This window comes from Mercenaria mercenaria, chromosome 7, assembly GCF_021730395.1.
Source record: "Mercenaria mercenaria strain notata chromosome 7, MADL_Memer_1, whole genome shotgun sequence".
Taxonomy (NCBI): Eukaryota; Metazoa; Mollusca; class Bivalvia; order Venerida; family Veneridae; genus Mercenaria; species Mercenaria mercenaria.
In genome coordinates, this window is record NC_069367.1 from 64408128 (window position 1) to 64422688 (window position 14561).

Here is a 14561-nt window from a genome sequence, read left to right on the forward strand (position 1 = left end):
TAACTTTAATATTATTGGCCGTAGGGAAAAACCGAGACCACTTTTCTGTGGTACAACATGGATGGTACCTCCAATTTTTAGGTGTATTTTGACATATCTGTATCTTGCAAGATTTTTTTTTCTTTTTGGTTAAATTTCTTCCCTTTGTTGTTACTGTCCTTTGGACTTAGATATTTTTTCTGAGGACCTTCTTGTCCTCAAGTGCAATGATAACAGGTGAGCGATATAGGGCCATAATGGCCCTCTTGTTATGAAATTCTGTGCACAGATTGATTACTTGTATGGTGTACGCCATGAAACTTCCAATGTGCATTGTTTACTACACCATGTAGAAAAGGTTGAAGAGTTAGGGCCACTCTGGTCACAGTCTTGTTTCTTTTTTAAAGATCTTAATGGTGATTTACGCTCTTTGTTTCACGGAACCACAAAAATTGAACTCCAAATAGCAGAAGCTGTAACTATACATCAACAGCTTCCTTTGTTGATAATGGCTATTCCCAAAAGCTCTGAAATAAATCTTTATATCAACGCTTAACTAAGCATCATAAATATAAAAATAGAGAATATATCAACACTTCTTCACTGGCTGTTGGAACACAAGTTGAATGTCAGCTTTTGCCAGACACAAGACAACGGATTTAACATTTGATAGGACAAGTTCAAAATGTTTACAAGTTCTACAGGTTGTTAATTGGTGGTACAATGTTTCATTCAAAAATGTACTTGTCTGCAACAAAGAGGAATAGCTATACGATAGAGTATGTACAAGATTATATGTCATATTTTGGACAGATTTTGTATTTTCTTAAGGTAGACACAGAATCTTCCTGTTCCAAGTATTTGGCTGTCATAAAGAGATTTGAGAAAGTTGAATGCAATGTGAAGCTTCCTTGTCATTTTTTCAAGTAAGGGAATTGATTGAAACAGATATTATTGAAGTATAGAATATTGTTGATATGTATTATTTTGCACATTTAATCAGTTCAAACAGATGTTTTGTTGGAAAAATTCCTGTCATCAGTGAAAGTGATTAAAGGCAATATACTAGCAGAAAAAAAGAAACAGTGCACTTGGGTAAAAGAAACACTGCTCAAAATATTTAAAGGATATACATGTATATATGATTTTCCATACACTTACATGTTAAAGGTGTCATGTTTGTCCTGCTGTCACTATCATTTCTGTAAAAGTAGGCGTTTAAACTTAATTATGTCTCCCACACCACTGTAGTGGTGGGAGACATATTGATTTACTGCAGTCTGTGTGTGTGTGTCTGTCTGTCACAAACATTGTCCGCACTCTTAAGTGGAACATTTCTCATCCGATCTTCATAAAACTCGAACGAAATGTGTCCGCCAATATGTCCTCGGCTAAGTTCGATAACTAGCCAAATCGACCCAGGCACTTCGGAATTATGGCCCTTGAATTTCCGAAGAAATGCTGATTCCCCCCTGCCTCCCCGAATTCATTTTTCATTCAGCTTGTCATGACACCCACCCCCTCCCTCCAATTGGGGGGAATTTTAATATGTACATGTGAAATTTTATAACCTCACTGATCACCCCCACCCCCCGGAATTTATTTTTTTTTTCAGCTATATTTTAATATGTACATGTAAAATTTTATAACCTCATTGATCACCCTCCACCCCCCTCCCCCTCCAAATTAATTTTCCCAGCTATATTTTAATATGAACATGTGAAATTTCAATTACTTCACTTCCTCACTTGTCATGACCCCCCCCCCCCCCTCCCCACATATTTTCTGTGATTATACAGTATAAAAAGACAGACTTACTAGTCAGATGATTAGGCACTTGTGTGAGACATGCGCTTTTCCCAAAAGCACCTATAGTTCTCTCTTGTAATGCACTGCATCAACTTTATAACATGAAAATATTGCACATGTCCGATGGCTTGGAAACCATAGGGAGAGGAATTACATGTATAAGGATGGCATTGTTTTTCTGAAAATTTTTGCCTATACAATCCTTTTTATTTAGTACAGTGTGTATCTTACCCACCCTTAGTGTGAAAAAATTCTTGTCGTTTTACTGAACAGACATTTAAACACGATTTTCAAACCCCTTAATTTTCGAAAATTTGATACTTGTATGTTCACTATTTACTTCGTACATCAATTGTCAGACACCTGATATATTTCATTCTTTCACAATATAAGGTTGATACTATACTATAGGAACCAAGAACGCGAAAGTGCATAAAAATATACTGAAACATTGAAAAAATACTATCGTGCCAAAGATGCAGTACTTAATATGTAATCATATGGGAAAACAACCTGTGATCCGTTAACTTTTTTGAGCAGTGTATTTTTAGAGTATTTTTTTCACTGAGATGCAAACTTGGTACTAAAAATTTAGGTTATTCATTGGCTAAGAAAACTTTCTGAAGTTGAAATTATTGGTACAAAAAGATGTTAAATTCACGTTAAATGACATAGGGGTCAAACTGAAAGTTCGCAATTTTTTTATGTCGGCCTTCAAAGTGGTTTTTCTTCAGGTTTATTTTCTGTACCTCTTTCAATACTGAGTATGTCTACATCTTCTCCGAATCACAGTTATTATTCCCAAAAGCATCATGCACACATAACGTGTAATAATGTCTTTTGAAATATGATTCAGTTTTGGCAAAAGTGCATCTCTAAGGTCATTCATTTCGTTGATGACATTATTTACCCTTGCCAAGCGTGCAAGAACTTCTAAAATGTGTTTGATGGGATTCAAGCCGGTTATTGAGCTTGTTAATGTCATGTCTGGTTAGTAATTGCTTGTATGTCTGTCTGGCCATGTTTACATTTTCAAGCGTAGGTGTACCAGGATATTTTTTCCCAAATGGGACAAAAGCTCAATGAAGAAGCATATATCACTGAAACTGTCTTGCGACATCAGAACGCTAAAATGTGAGGCAAATGAGTGCAGTACATACACATGGTTACTTATCCTTGAAAATTTCATTCGTTTTCAGAGTAGTTTAAAAATTACAGCGAAAATAAAAGTGCACAATTTCTTTTTTCTGAAAAAAAATTCCCTTCATTTCTCAGCGCAGCCTTATGAAGCACGGTTTCTTGACCTAACATTTTTTTTATTTCCCTTTAGTTGTTTTTTAAGATTAAAACCTTCAATTTAATAGTATATGGGTACAGAAATGTGACATGAAGTAAAACTGTTAAAAAATATTAATATCTATGTCATGCAAACTTTTTAAGATTTATTCGTAAGCTTAGAAAATCAGGTAAATTGAGCTAATGTTGTCACTCATTGTCTGCGTTAACGCGTGTTAGTTAAGTTTTTCGGTTAAGTTTTTTTAAATCAACATATCTCCAGGTTAAGCTTTTCAAACAGACCTTGGTCAAAGTTTGAAGTGGTTAGGCGCTTGACTGTCAATCAAGAGGTCGTGCCAACCTCTGCGGCGATTACTTCTCCTTGCGATACAGTAACTAATGAACGTCAGGGAAGGTAACTGCTGCGAATAGTTTGGAGGTCGTGAGTTTGTATCACGCCTTTGGCGCTTGAAATTTGAAATTAATAGAACATGCTTAAAGACTTGTGTAAATAAAAGATCAGAGCAGAAAATAAAATATGAAAACCGTGACTGACTTGACAGTTATTGTAGTTTGGACTCCATGAACTAGACGCACCAAGAGTCAAACCTTAAGGTCTATGTTCACCTTTGCTCCGGTCCTTACAGACATTTTTTTTATCTTTTTTATGTATGCTTTCCGTTGCCAGTGCCTGGTACCTCCTATAAACGGTAATGTACAGTCCTTGCCAGTAGACTTGTCCCCCATGGTACCTATGTACTTAACTAACTCATTTCCAGTTTAAATATTCTTATACTAATCTGCAGAAATCACATGATCAACTTCTTCTATGGCATCTAGTCTCTAACTGACTCACAAAAATATCATTATAAATTTTGAACAACTATTGAAAGAAACAGACAAGTTCACCACTAGATGAAAACCGCTTCAGTAGGCCAATTCCATGCTACCGGTGCAAGGGATAAAAATGGTACAAGTATGGTAAGCTGTACCCCGCCACTACTGATATCTTATGGATATGTGTGTGACATCAGAATTGTCAAACTTTGTATTGGAAATAAACAACTTGTTTTCTAGTAAAAACTGAGAAAGGGACTATTACATTTTACTTTACACAAAGTGCGGCTGAAATTGTCAGATGTCAGCCCTAATGGACAAAGCTGACTTTCATTTACATGGAATTATTCTATTCTTGTGTAATTTACATATATGTGTTTTGAGTATTTACATGGAATTATTCTATTCTTGTGTAATTTACATATATGTGTTTTGAGTATTACGTAATCGGTATTTTTGTATTTTTTCAATGATATAACAAAAATTAAGGTATAGGATAGTGTCAAAAAGCATGAGCTAGAATATGCAGATACTATTTTTAGTGCGAAAAGAATCCAGTTGAAATCAACTGTAAAATTTACACAATGTGGCACTTGGGCTTTATGATTAGCAAGACAAAATATCTGTACAACTTTAATTGTTTATTACAAATATACAAAGTTTAACACTTTCATAGTATAAAAAACCACTGCACATAAAATGAAGGAGTCACTTTAAAAATAGAAAGTCACAGAAGTACCTCTTAAGTTCCTTAGATGCAGGTATTTTTCAAAGTTAAGAAAGTATATTTGAAGTTCCACTTGAATCCTCAATTGTTTCTTAAAGATTCTAAAGTATCATTGAAGTCCCCTGCACACAAAAGTGGAGCACACTTAAGGCCCGGAGACTTCAGGGGAAGTATGAGACAAGTACAATTGAAGTCTCCGGGACTGAATGCGACGCAGGTCTATGTGATTGGAAGTACCTTTAAAGTACATCAGAAGTGTATTTGAAGCAGAGGGCTTATTTGAAGCTCCTACTACTTTTGTGGCTGGGCATGAAGCATGGTGTGGATAAAATAGCTGCTTGGCAAAGTCAAATGAGTATTGCTGTGTTCCAGGCAATGAACATGGTGGCTGACCTTTATTAATAAATCATATATATTAAAATAGAATCAAATTTACCTATATTTATATTCATCTTCACTTCTTACATGTATTGTATATTATATTGTACAAGAAATTGAAGTAACTCATGTAGCATGTGCATGAATTGGAAAAAATATGGTAGTACTGACTAGTTACAAGCCTAGATTCCATTGTTATAATGTTTCTTAAAGATATAAAGGTAGTTTGAGGGGCACACTTTTACATGCCTGGGGTTTTACATCAATTACCTGCATTGACTTTTTAAATTTTGTTCACCAATATCCTACACTTTTGCACAGTGGTGTACAAAATGTGAAAATCATTGCAGGAAATTTGTGGTATAAAACTTGGTTGTATTTACCATTTATTATATCAATTTTTACTTATAAATCAACAGTATACAAACCATGGCACACTGTTTTACAATTAATTTACTGAAAAGCCAATGTTCTAGCTAGTTTTCTGTAATTTTTCTCAGTTTTGTTGCAAATCACAAAACAAAGTGGATATTTAGAAAGATTGGTGATCTCATTACATATCTTATTCAAAAGTCAACATGATAAGTTTGATTTTTTCAATTTTTTAATTTAATAAAAGATCTAGTTAAATTATAAATAAACAAACCTCTTAGTTTCTGTTCTGGAGTCATCACTGAATAATTCAATTTAGCAGCCTCACATTTTTCCCTGTAGTAATCTCTCTGACATTTGTCTTTACTCAGGTGTGTTCTGTAATTCTCTTAAAGTTTTTCTTTGTCTTCCTCACTTAAGTTTCCACTGTTAGAGATTTCATGTGCATATTTTTGGCATTTAGCACAAAGATCTGTAGCTGGTCTACAAATAACTATGTGTGGACATTGTTGCAACCATATCTTCTTGAATTCAGATAGGCTGACTGCCCTGAAACTATTTTGCTGAGCTGCTTCATTATAAAGAGCATGTATGTCAGCTTTACTCTGATCAGATGGTAAAACTATAACACTATGCTGTCTGTAATTTGGCAAACCATTAGCATTTGCATAGCTGAACAAAAAACTTACAACCTGTTCAATGTCAGTCATTGTCAAAGCATGCTTGGGCATTTTACCTGTATTTCCATGAGTCCTAGGTTTAAGTCCATTTTTATCAAGTGAGGAAGCTATGTTTGCCAGCGTATTCTTACTTATACCATGACAAAACATGAAGGTTTCTCTACACACTTTTACACCAAACACAAAATATTCTTATGATACCCTTTCTCTGTCCTTTAATTGCCGTTTCTTGTTCCTAGCAGATGACCAGTGAGTAAGATCTTTCCTGTGGGCAGACAGCTGCATTTTAACTGTTAAATCAAGTTCATCAGATGTCATTTCCTTACACTGCATTCTATATTCAATAGCCTGATCAATGTTAATTACCTGACTACAAGGTTTTCCATGAATTTTATGACATCCACAGCCTTTTCCCTGAAACTCACTAACTGCATTATTTTCCTTAATGTCAATATCACGTTCACCAATATCCACTTCCGGTAACTCAATATCACTACTATTATTCAAGTCAGAATCATAATTCTCTTCATCACTGTCATCAAAAACAACATTTTCTCCCAAGTGTGGTTCATCCGAAGACTGAACATTTGAAAAGTATAAATCATTGACTTGCTCAAGTTCACAAATAAATTCTACATCTTGGTCGACAACCAAGCTTTCTGGTATCGAAGACCGTGTAGAGCACGTACTTAACTGACTCATCTTAGATATTTGGATACTTATGCGAAAAGTAACAACTTTACATCTTTAAGTAAACATTACAGCTTCCGGAATCCATGGCAACGGTGTCAGGCGTGAAATTATTCTTTTGTGAAAGTTGTATACAGTGGATAAGGGGAACTATCAAGCAAGTAGCATGACCAGAATTATCGATTTTTCATGTTAAATATTTGCTGGCTTTTTTTACTTAAATAATAACGGGAATTTTATCGGTGTCTGTCAAAGACTGAAAGAAGAAATAATAAGGTACCGTCTCGAGCATGTAAACGGCATCATTACGAGCATAAGATTTAAAAAAAAAGAACATTGTCATCAATTAGCGCCATTTTATTTAGCACGTCATGTTTTCATCACGTTCTCGAAAATGACGTCAAAACTCAACAAGCCCCAAAATGTCTTGGCGTGACAGAATTATGCCAGAACCTCGAACCAGTCGACATGATAGTAAATGCTATATTTATGATTTAATTGTTTTCCTTTATTTCCGGAATGTCTTAAAGGTCATCAAGCGGATCTACATTGCATTGCAAGCTGTGTAAAATTAACTATGATACTATGGACCAGCTGGTGCGACACAAAGATGACCAGCATAGGTCCCAAGTGGTGTGCACTGTTACTGGATGTGAATTTGTGATTCTATAAAAAGAGGACTGACGTGCAGAGGAGACACCTAGTTACAAAGCACCAGCATGCACCTGGAGTTCCAATAGAGATTGTGAAAAGGTTTTTCCAACCATGCTTTTAGGAGACAGAGACACCTTTACCGGATGTTGCTGTACGGTCCACTTTAAACAAGCCTATACCCTTTGAAGACCTACAACAGGCAGGCTTCAGGGTGCCACCTACAGAACATGCGGTTGCACCAGCAGGCATCACGGGCGACCTAGACCAGCCAGTGGCTGAAGCAGCAATACCAACAACCGACCGGACTAAGACCAGTACATACGACACCAACACCACGGCACGACCCTCTGCCTAACCTGGAGTTGGACTGGATTATTGTCAAGGCCGGTTAGGTATGAGGAAGTGACAACAAATTCACAGGACGGTGACCAGAAGAAAACGATACACCAGAAGACCAGCCGACGACACCAGACGTATCTGCATCAGAAGGTTTTAGTTTAGGTAGTAGTTCTAGTGTTAAGGTTATACCCCTTGACCCTCGACATGACGGACTGACAGCAAACTTTCAGACTTTTCCTAGACCGAAACGTAACGGGACTACGGTTATAGACGGGATGGAGGTACAACAGAGGCCAGAGTTTCCGCACAGGAAAGTAACGATGCATGCTAGGTCTGCGCTTGACAATAGACTTTTGTTTAGGGATCACCTTCAGACTTCTTGACGGGAGGTATGACCAGACATGCAGCACAGCACAGACATGATGGACTTCGACGTGCTGGGTCAGACGATTTAGACGTGTCCTTCGAGGCACAGGACTGGACTGTTGCTCAACTGGTGAAGGTTACACTGCTAGACGGACGAACATTGACTTTACGTACATGTACTTTGTCAGACAAGGTTCGTGTCAGTCACACAGCTCAGACACAGACAAACGAACAGACTGAGACTAAGGCACAGACAGGGCCGGAGGACCTAGACCTAGACAGTGCTGGACCTACATTACAGGACTTGGGGTTCTGTTAGAAACTTTTTAAGTGTATTTCTTTCGCTCTTGGCTACTTTTTCTGACATTTTTGTAGGACTTTAATCTGTAAATAGTAAACTAGTTGTTTTCAAGAAATGCTATTTTTACATTTTTGGTATCAGTACTGTAACAATTGGTTAAAGTTAGAATGTTTGGTAATATTTACCTCTGATATAATAAAGTCATATTTAAGTATATCTCTGGTATTTTAACTTAAGTTTTATATGTGAAAGTAGATTTTTTACTTTGTCACTTCATTTAGCACTGTTGTCAGTCAGTGGTCAAGCAATCATTCATATTTCTTTTTTAACATTCTGTTTAAAAACAGACATTTGGTACATTTCATGTTCAACTGTTGAATATTACTGAGCCCTGGAATAAACTAAGTACTGTAACAATAGTTAAGTTGAAAAGCAATTGTATTGCCATTGTATTGAATTTGTTGAAACCAGTACTTTGTAATGGCGGTACAATGGTTGTTTAATGTACATGATTATATTGCTATGTCTTTAGGTTACCGGGTGCATACTTGTTAATTGTATTTAATACATGTTGTGAATTAGTATGATTCTCATCATTATTGCAGTCAAGTAATTACTATTGCTGTACTTTGTGTAACAGGCTGTATTTTTTCAATTTCGAGGACGAAATTTTGTCAGTAGGGATTGTAAGGCAGGCATGAGACCTCACGACCTTGTTTCATGCAATTGTTTTGTATTGCTTTTACGGCCTATCAGTAGTTTTTCAATTTTGATTTCAAAATTGTTTGGCTATCTCTCAGCTTGTCTTAAAACACAGTTCTTGTTCTGTAACATTTCTAGGCATTGAAAGATAACCAGGTAACATTATTAAATTGTTGTTTACTACATTATTTCAAAATATATGTCACGCGATTGTTTCAGTTAGTGAAACTTTGATTGTAGCTTTCGCAGGGATTCATTATAAAAGTACGCATTGTCAGCATAAAATATTCAACAGTTCAATTAACAATTACCTGCTGTATGAAATTGAATCGATGTTTTCATGTAATGTCTATTGTTGACTGTGTGAAATATTGATAAAAGTTTGTCAGTTGAAATTTTGACAGTTGTCAACCATCTTGGATTTTTGTACGTATGCACGGGTGACTAATTTCTTTATAGGCGCACCGAAATCGCTTCATATTCTGTAGAAATAGTTCGCTCTTTATTGTCAAGTATTTGATATTTAATACTTGGCATGCAGTGATGATTCGCAGCGTTCTATATTGTTTCATTTTTACGTTTTTTTCCGACTACACCTGTTTTCTTTTGTTTAGAGGTTAAGCTCCGCCCTATTTATATAAGGAAATGTTCGTATTCCGAATGACGTCATGGTCGGCCGAAGAAAGTGTGTAGCCTCAACTCGGTTACGGACCTGTCCGTGTATTTCCGACCTTGGCCTTATTTAGATTTGATATTACATCCTCATTTGCATACCACATATTAATTCTTAGAACGCAAGAATCATCAATTTGCTTCCGTCTCTCTAGTTAGGCTGTTATTTCAGTTGCGCTTAAACAATTTTTCATTCACAGTTCTAAAACCAATACAAATTATTCAAACCTTGAAACTTTAAGGTACTTTTTATTATTAAATTATAGTTTATACGCGACTTTTTGCAGATATTTCATAACTGAGTATTTCATTCAGTCTTAATTAATATTTATTGTTAAGGCTTGCCTTAAATAAAAGTTGTTTGAAGCCAAAAGGAACGTTGTCTGTAGTTTATTTAACTTAGAAATGTTTTAACTAGGACGCTACCAGCCTTGACTTGAGCGCTACCAGACCCTAGTTTAGTCAACATATTGTTTTTAACCCTACGATATTGTAATTTGAGGACTTGGTCCCCTGACCGTAGGCCCTTGCCCTTGGTCTATTTGACAGTTACACCACCCAAGTACAAAACCACGGGGGCACTACAATATATATGAAAAAGGCGGTATTTGGCGCAGGATGAACATTGTTGGGTGATTTTGGGAGCTTCATCACAGATAGCACAATGACCGCTAATGACACTGTCAACCAAACTTTTAATATCTAAATAATAGATCATATAAATCTGTAATTTTTACAGTTTGAAAAGTAAACTGACCACGAAACGGCATAAACAACTTTGACGTCCACTGTGGTTGGGGTGTTTCCCCCTTAATCAGTACATAATCAAAACGAAATATAATGCTAAATAACAGTGTTAAATTCCGGTACTTTCATAGCAATTTGTTTTTGAAAGCAATATAAATTAAATAAATCTTAATTTAACTTTTTTCAAGATATGGCAGAAGTCTGCGTTTATTGGTATTAACACTCATACACTGCTACAGGGACTGTAGTTTTTGGAGAGTGGCTTTTCCTATTTGGGTATTAGATATTTATGATTACTTAAGTAGTACTTTCCAAATAACTATTCTAGTTAACATAGTGCTGTTACATACGTTTTGTATATGCCGCGTAAATGTTTACGACCCTTCACGATGATTATTGAAAAGAATCAATGTTCAACAGCGCTGAATTCCCATGAATCATTGAATATGTAATGGTATGATTGGCAAAATACGATAATTTTAGTCGGCTAACGTTTCAGCGTTTGACGAGTCTTGCTATCCCGATTTCTCATTCTTAATGCTCACAACACAGCGAAGTGATTGATTTCATCAGTAATTGTCTCTAATTTCAAAAAAGTTTCTTGTCGACTGAGTTTCAATAATGATCATTCCTATTTGCATGACCAAATCGAGTAATCTGTCATATTTATGACTTGTAATTGTGCAATACTCGAATAAAGCCACGTATTTTCTTCCGCGGTAACTCATTAAGCATAAACACGCATAACGATTCTGCGCGATTTGGTAATACATTTGCGCATATGATTATGGTGACGAATTTTATGCCCTTTTGTCACAAAATAGCAAATAGGATGTTCACACATTCAAATAAAAACTGCATATTAACTTATTAGCCAAATTATCCATTTGTTACCCTGTCCGTTTCAAAAAATAATCTTTAAAATCATTGCGCAAATAACAATTCATTGCGCTGTGCATTTTATAAATTGTGCAGGCTTACAAAGCTTGCGTAACATCCAGCGAAAGACAAAATATAGTTCCAGAACATACTGCTAGTATTTTATTGAGTTGGTACCTCTGAAAGCATTGGAATGTCTCTTATCAAAGAGTTTACCACATCGTTGAAATTAAATTATGACAGCTTCATTTTAAATGACTCGAATAAGATATGTGCAGTACGTTAATTCTTCCGCGAGACTTCGCGGATGAATCCTAACTACATTCTGGACACTTGTCGGCGAACACGCGTGATCTGTTTATAACAACGCTTCTACGACTTTGCGTGGGTTGAATTTTGCAGTCAGTAAACGGATAAATTATCGGAAGAAGAAGCTCTTACTGGTTTGTTCAGTCAGTACTGATATTAAAAATGATTTTATTTCTTATTTTTCGAGAAATAAACAAATCGGCAAAACATTACATTGTATTTTCTTGTAGTTTTTGAAATCGAAAGTAGATCGTCTATGTTTGGCTGCTATGACGAAACGAAACAACTTTTTTATGAAAAGATTTAAATAAGAGGTAATTTAACCGTAAACTTCAATGTCAGATACTGCCAATTGCTGCTAAATGTCTTCGTATCATCACAATTTGTAAAACATATTGTTGAAACTGGAGAAAAGTGTAATCGTATCCGGATATAATGTTTTGGGTAAATATCGAGCTGTGTTATGAATTTTTAACATTCAAGTAACATACATGATAGATATTATTGTAACAGAAATGATTCTAGAATTTATTTCTATAACACCTACATATAATTATATCAGAATATTTTAGTCCTGAGGCATGATCTGAAAGTAAAAAGATGAAGCGACAGTCATACTTTGGATATTGTAATACTAGAAAGAATCTAGGTAATATTTAGAAATTGAAACATAAGATTTTCAGTTAAAATCGCACCAAAGGCTGTATCAAGGGTCTACATATTCAAAAATTTCTTGTGGTAATACCCCAAACCCTACTTGCAGTAGGGGGTATCCTCCCACACCCTTCCCCCATATTGCCACTTTACAGTTTGATACATTTGCCCTTTTACCACCTGTCGCAATGCCCATTTCAAAATCTGACTGCAATTTAAAGCGGAAAGAAACACCCTTCCCCACACCCACCCTGCTACCGATCACGTAAAAATGGCTTAAACATTTTTCTGCCCAGTCTTGGCCTGTCTGTCTACATGAATCAAAGTGGATAATTGAAAGTGCATGGACTTCGGGATTACAGACATGATTTTTAAGGGGTTAACAGGTCTGAAATAGAATAAATGATAGTTTTAACTAAAAAAGAACTGCATTTATTAATATCGGTTACACTATATATTGACACTCAGCAACATTTACATACATGTATCTCTAAACGCAAAAGTAAGTATACTTTAAATTGACATCAATTATAATATGATTGAACAATACCTAACATATGACAAGGCTATCGCCAGGCCCATTATAATATCTGTAAAATATCAGTTCTTTCGTCATCCGTTACAAATTGTATGTGGCAATCCGCGCTGTAACATTTTAATATATAAATTGTCATATTCAAATTTTATCATGTGCGAATATAAACCAGCCGATAATTGCCTCTTTTGGCAATGCCGGAGGCAAATGTTTACTGGAAAAATATATATATAGTCATGGGCGGTATCTTAGTGTCAGCTGTCAAATTGTAGTTTGTACTTTCAACATTTTTATTTCTGCGAACCACTCTTCTATTTTAGAGAAGTATATTGGGTTTAAATACTTGTATAATGTCAATCAAAGTTTTACTAGGCATCGACCGAATGTTCATTTCATTTATTGTAACAAAATCTCTCTTTAGTTGGGGAAAAAAACTAAAAACAAACTGAAACTAGTAGACTATACTGTCAGTACATCAATCATTAGCCAACTCAGGCCCTTCAGGCCTTTGATTTAACTTTACACATGCTTTTTAAGCTAGTGACTCTGATTTCAGTAATCAGAACAGAGAAAATCCATTTATGTGTGACATTGCCATTAAATGGTATAAACATTAGAGTATGCAAGACTTTTTCCTCCATAAACTCAGATTTAGCAAAGTCCCAAACCATTAGTAGGACAGTACTTAGATAAGAGAGGCAGTTTCAATAATTGATCATAATGAACTTCAAGAGATAACATTAACTAGGTCCTGTCACTTATCAACTCTTTTCAAGCTGTTATATATATCGGAAAGAAAAGACAGAAAAAAGTATCTCAATCTAGATTTTAGTGTAACAAGAACGGAAACAAAGTTTCCATAGTATCCCTCAGTACGAATAGATAGAATTTCAATGGTCATTTAAAAGGGACATGCTTCCAGATGAACATTAAAAACGGATATAATGATAATAGTAGTTTGAGCAATATTTTAATGCGTATCATATAAAAGGCAGCTAAATTCCTTCTATTTTGCATCAAATGTCAGTAGCGTTAATGAGGCTTTTGTGAGTTTTCATCACATTGTATTGAATATAAAAAGGTTTTATAAATAAAAGAATCTTTAACTGAAAGATTCACCTTACATGTATGTTTATTGGAAGTATTACCTAATGAAAGCATATTCTAAATTTTGGTGAAAAAAAAACCCATAAATTTGGAGGCGTAGAGCAATGACACTGCACACGAAAACAAAACGTTTTTAACCGTACACTTTGCTCTATAGCTTGTGCTGATAACTCCAAACCTATTTGGAGGTCTAGTCTTGAAGGTTCCATGTACTCACTCCGTCGTATGAACACACATCGGCGGATATCTATTGTTTGGAGCCGCTAATCTTGCGTGACGTTGACGGTAGCATGCAATGTCACCACCGTCCCTGAACAGTGTCTGCAAAAATTTCATTTTTAGCGACCTTTTGATTTTTTCAATAATGTGCAAGAGTCGTTTATTAAGTAATTAACGATCTAGTGTTAAATGAAGCATACTGCTACATTTAGAATGAATCAGTGCCGGGAAGCTAAGCCAGTTAAATTTCAAGTGATGTCTTTTAAGTTTGAAATATCCAAAAAGGAAAGAAGAGGTTTGGATTCTACTTTGACAGTTGTGGCGCTAAGG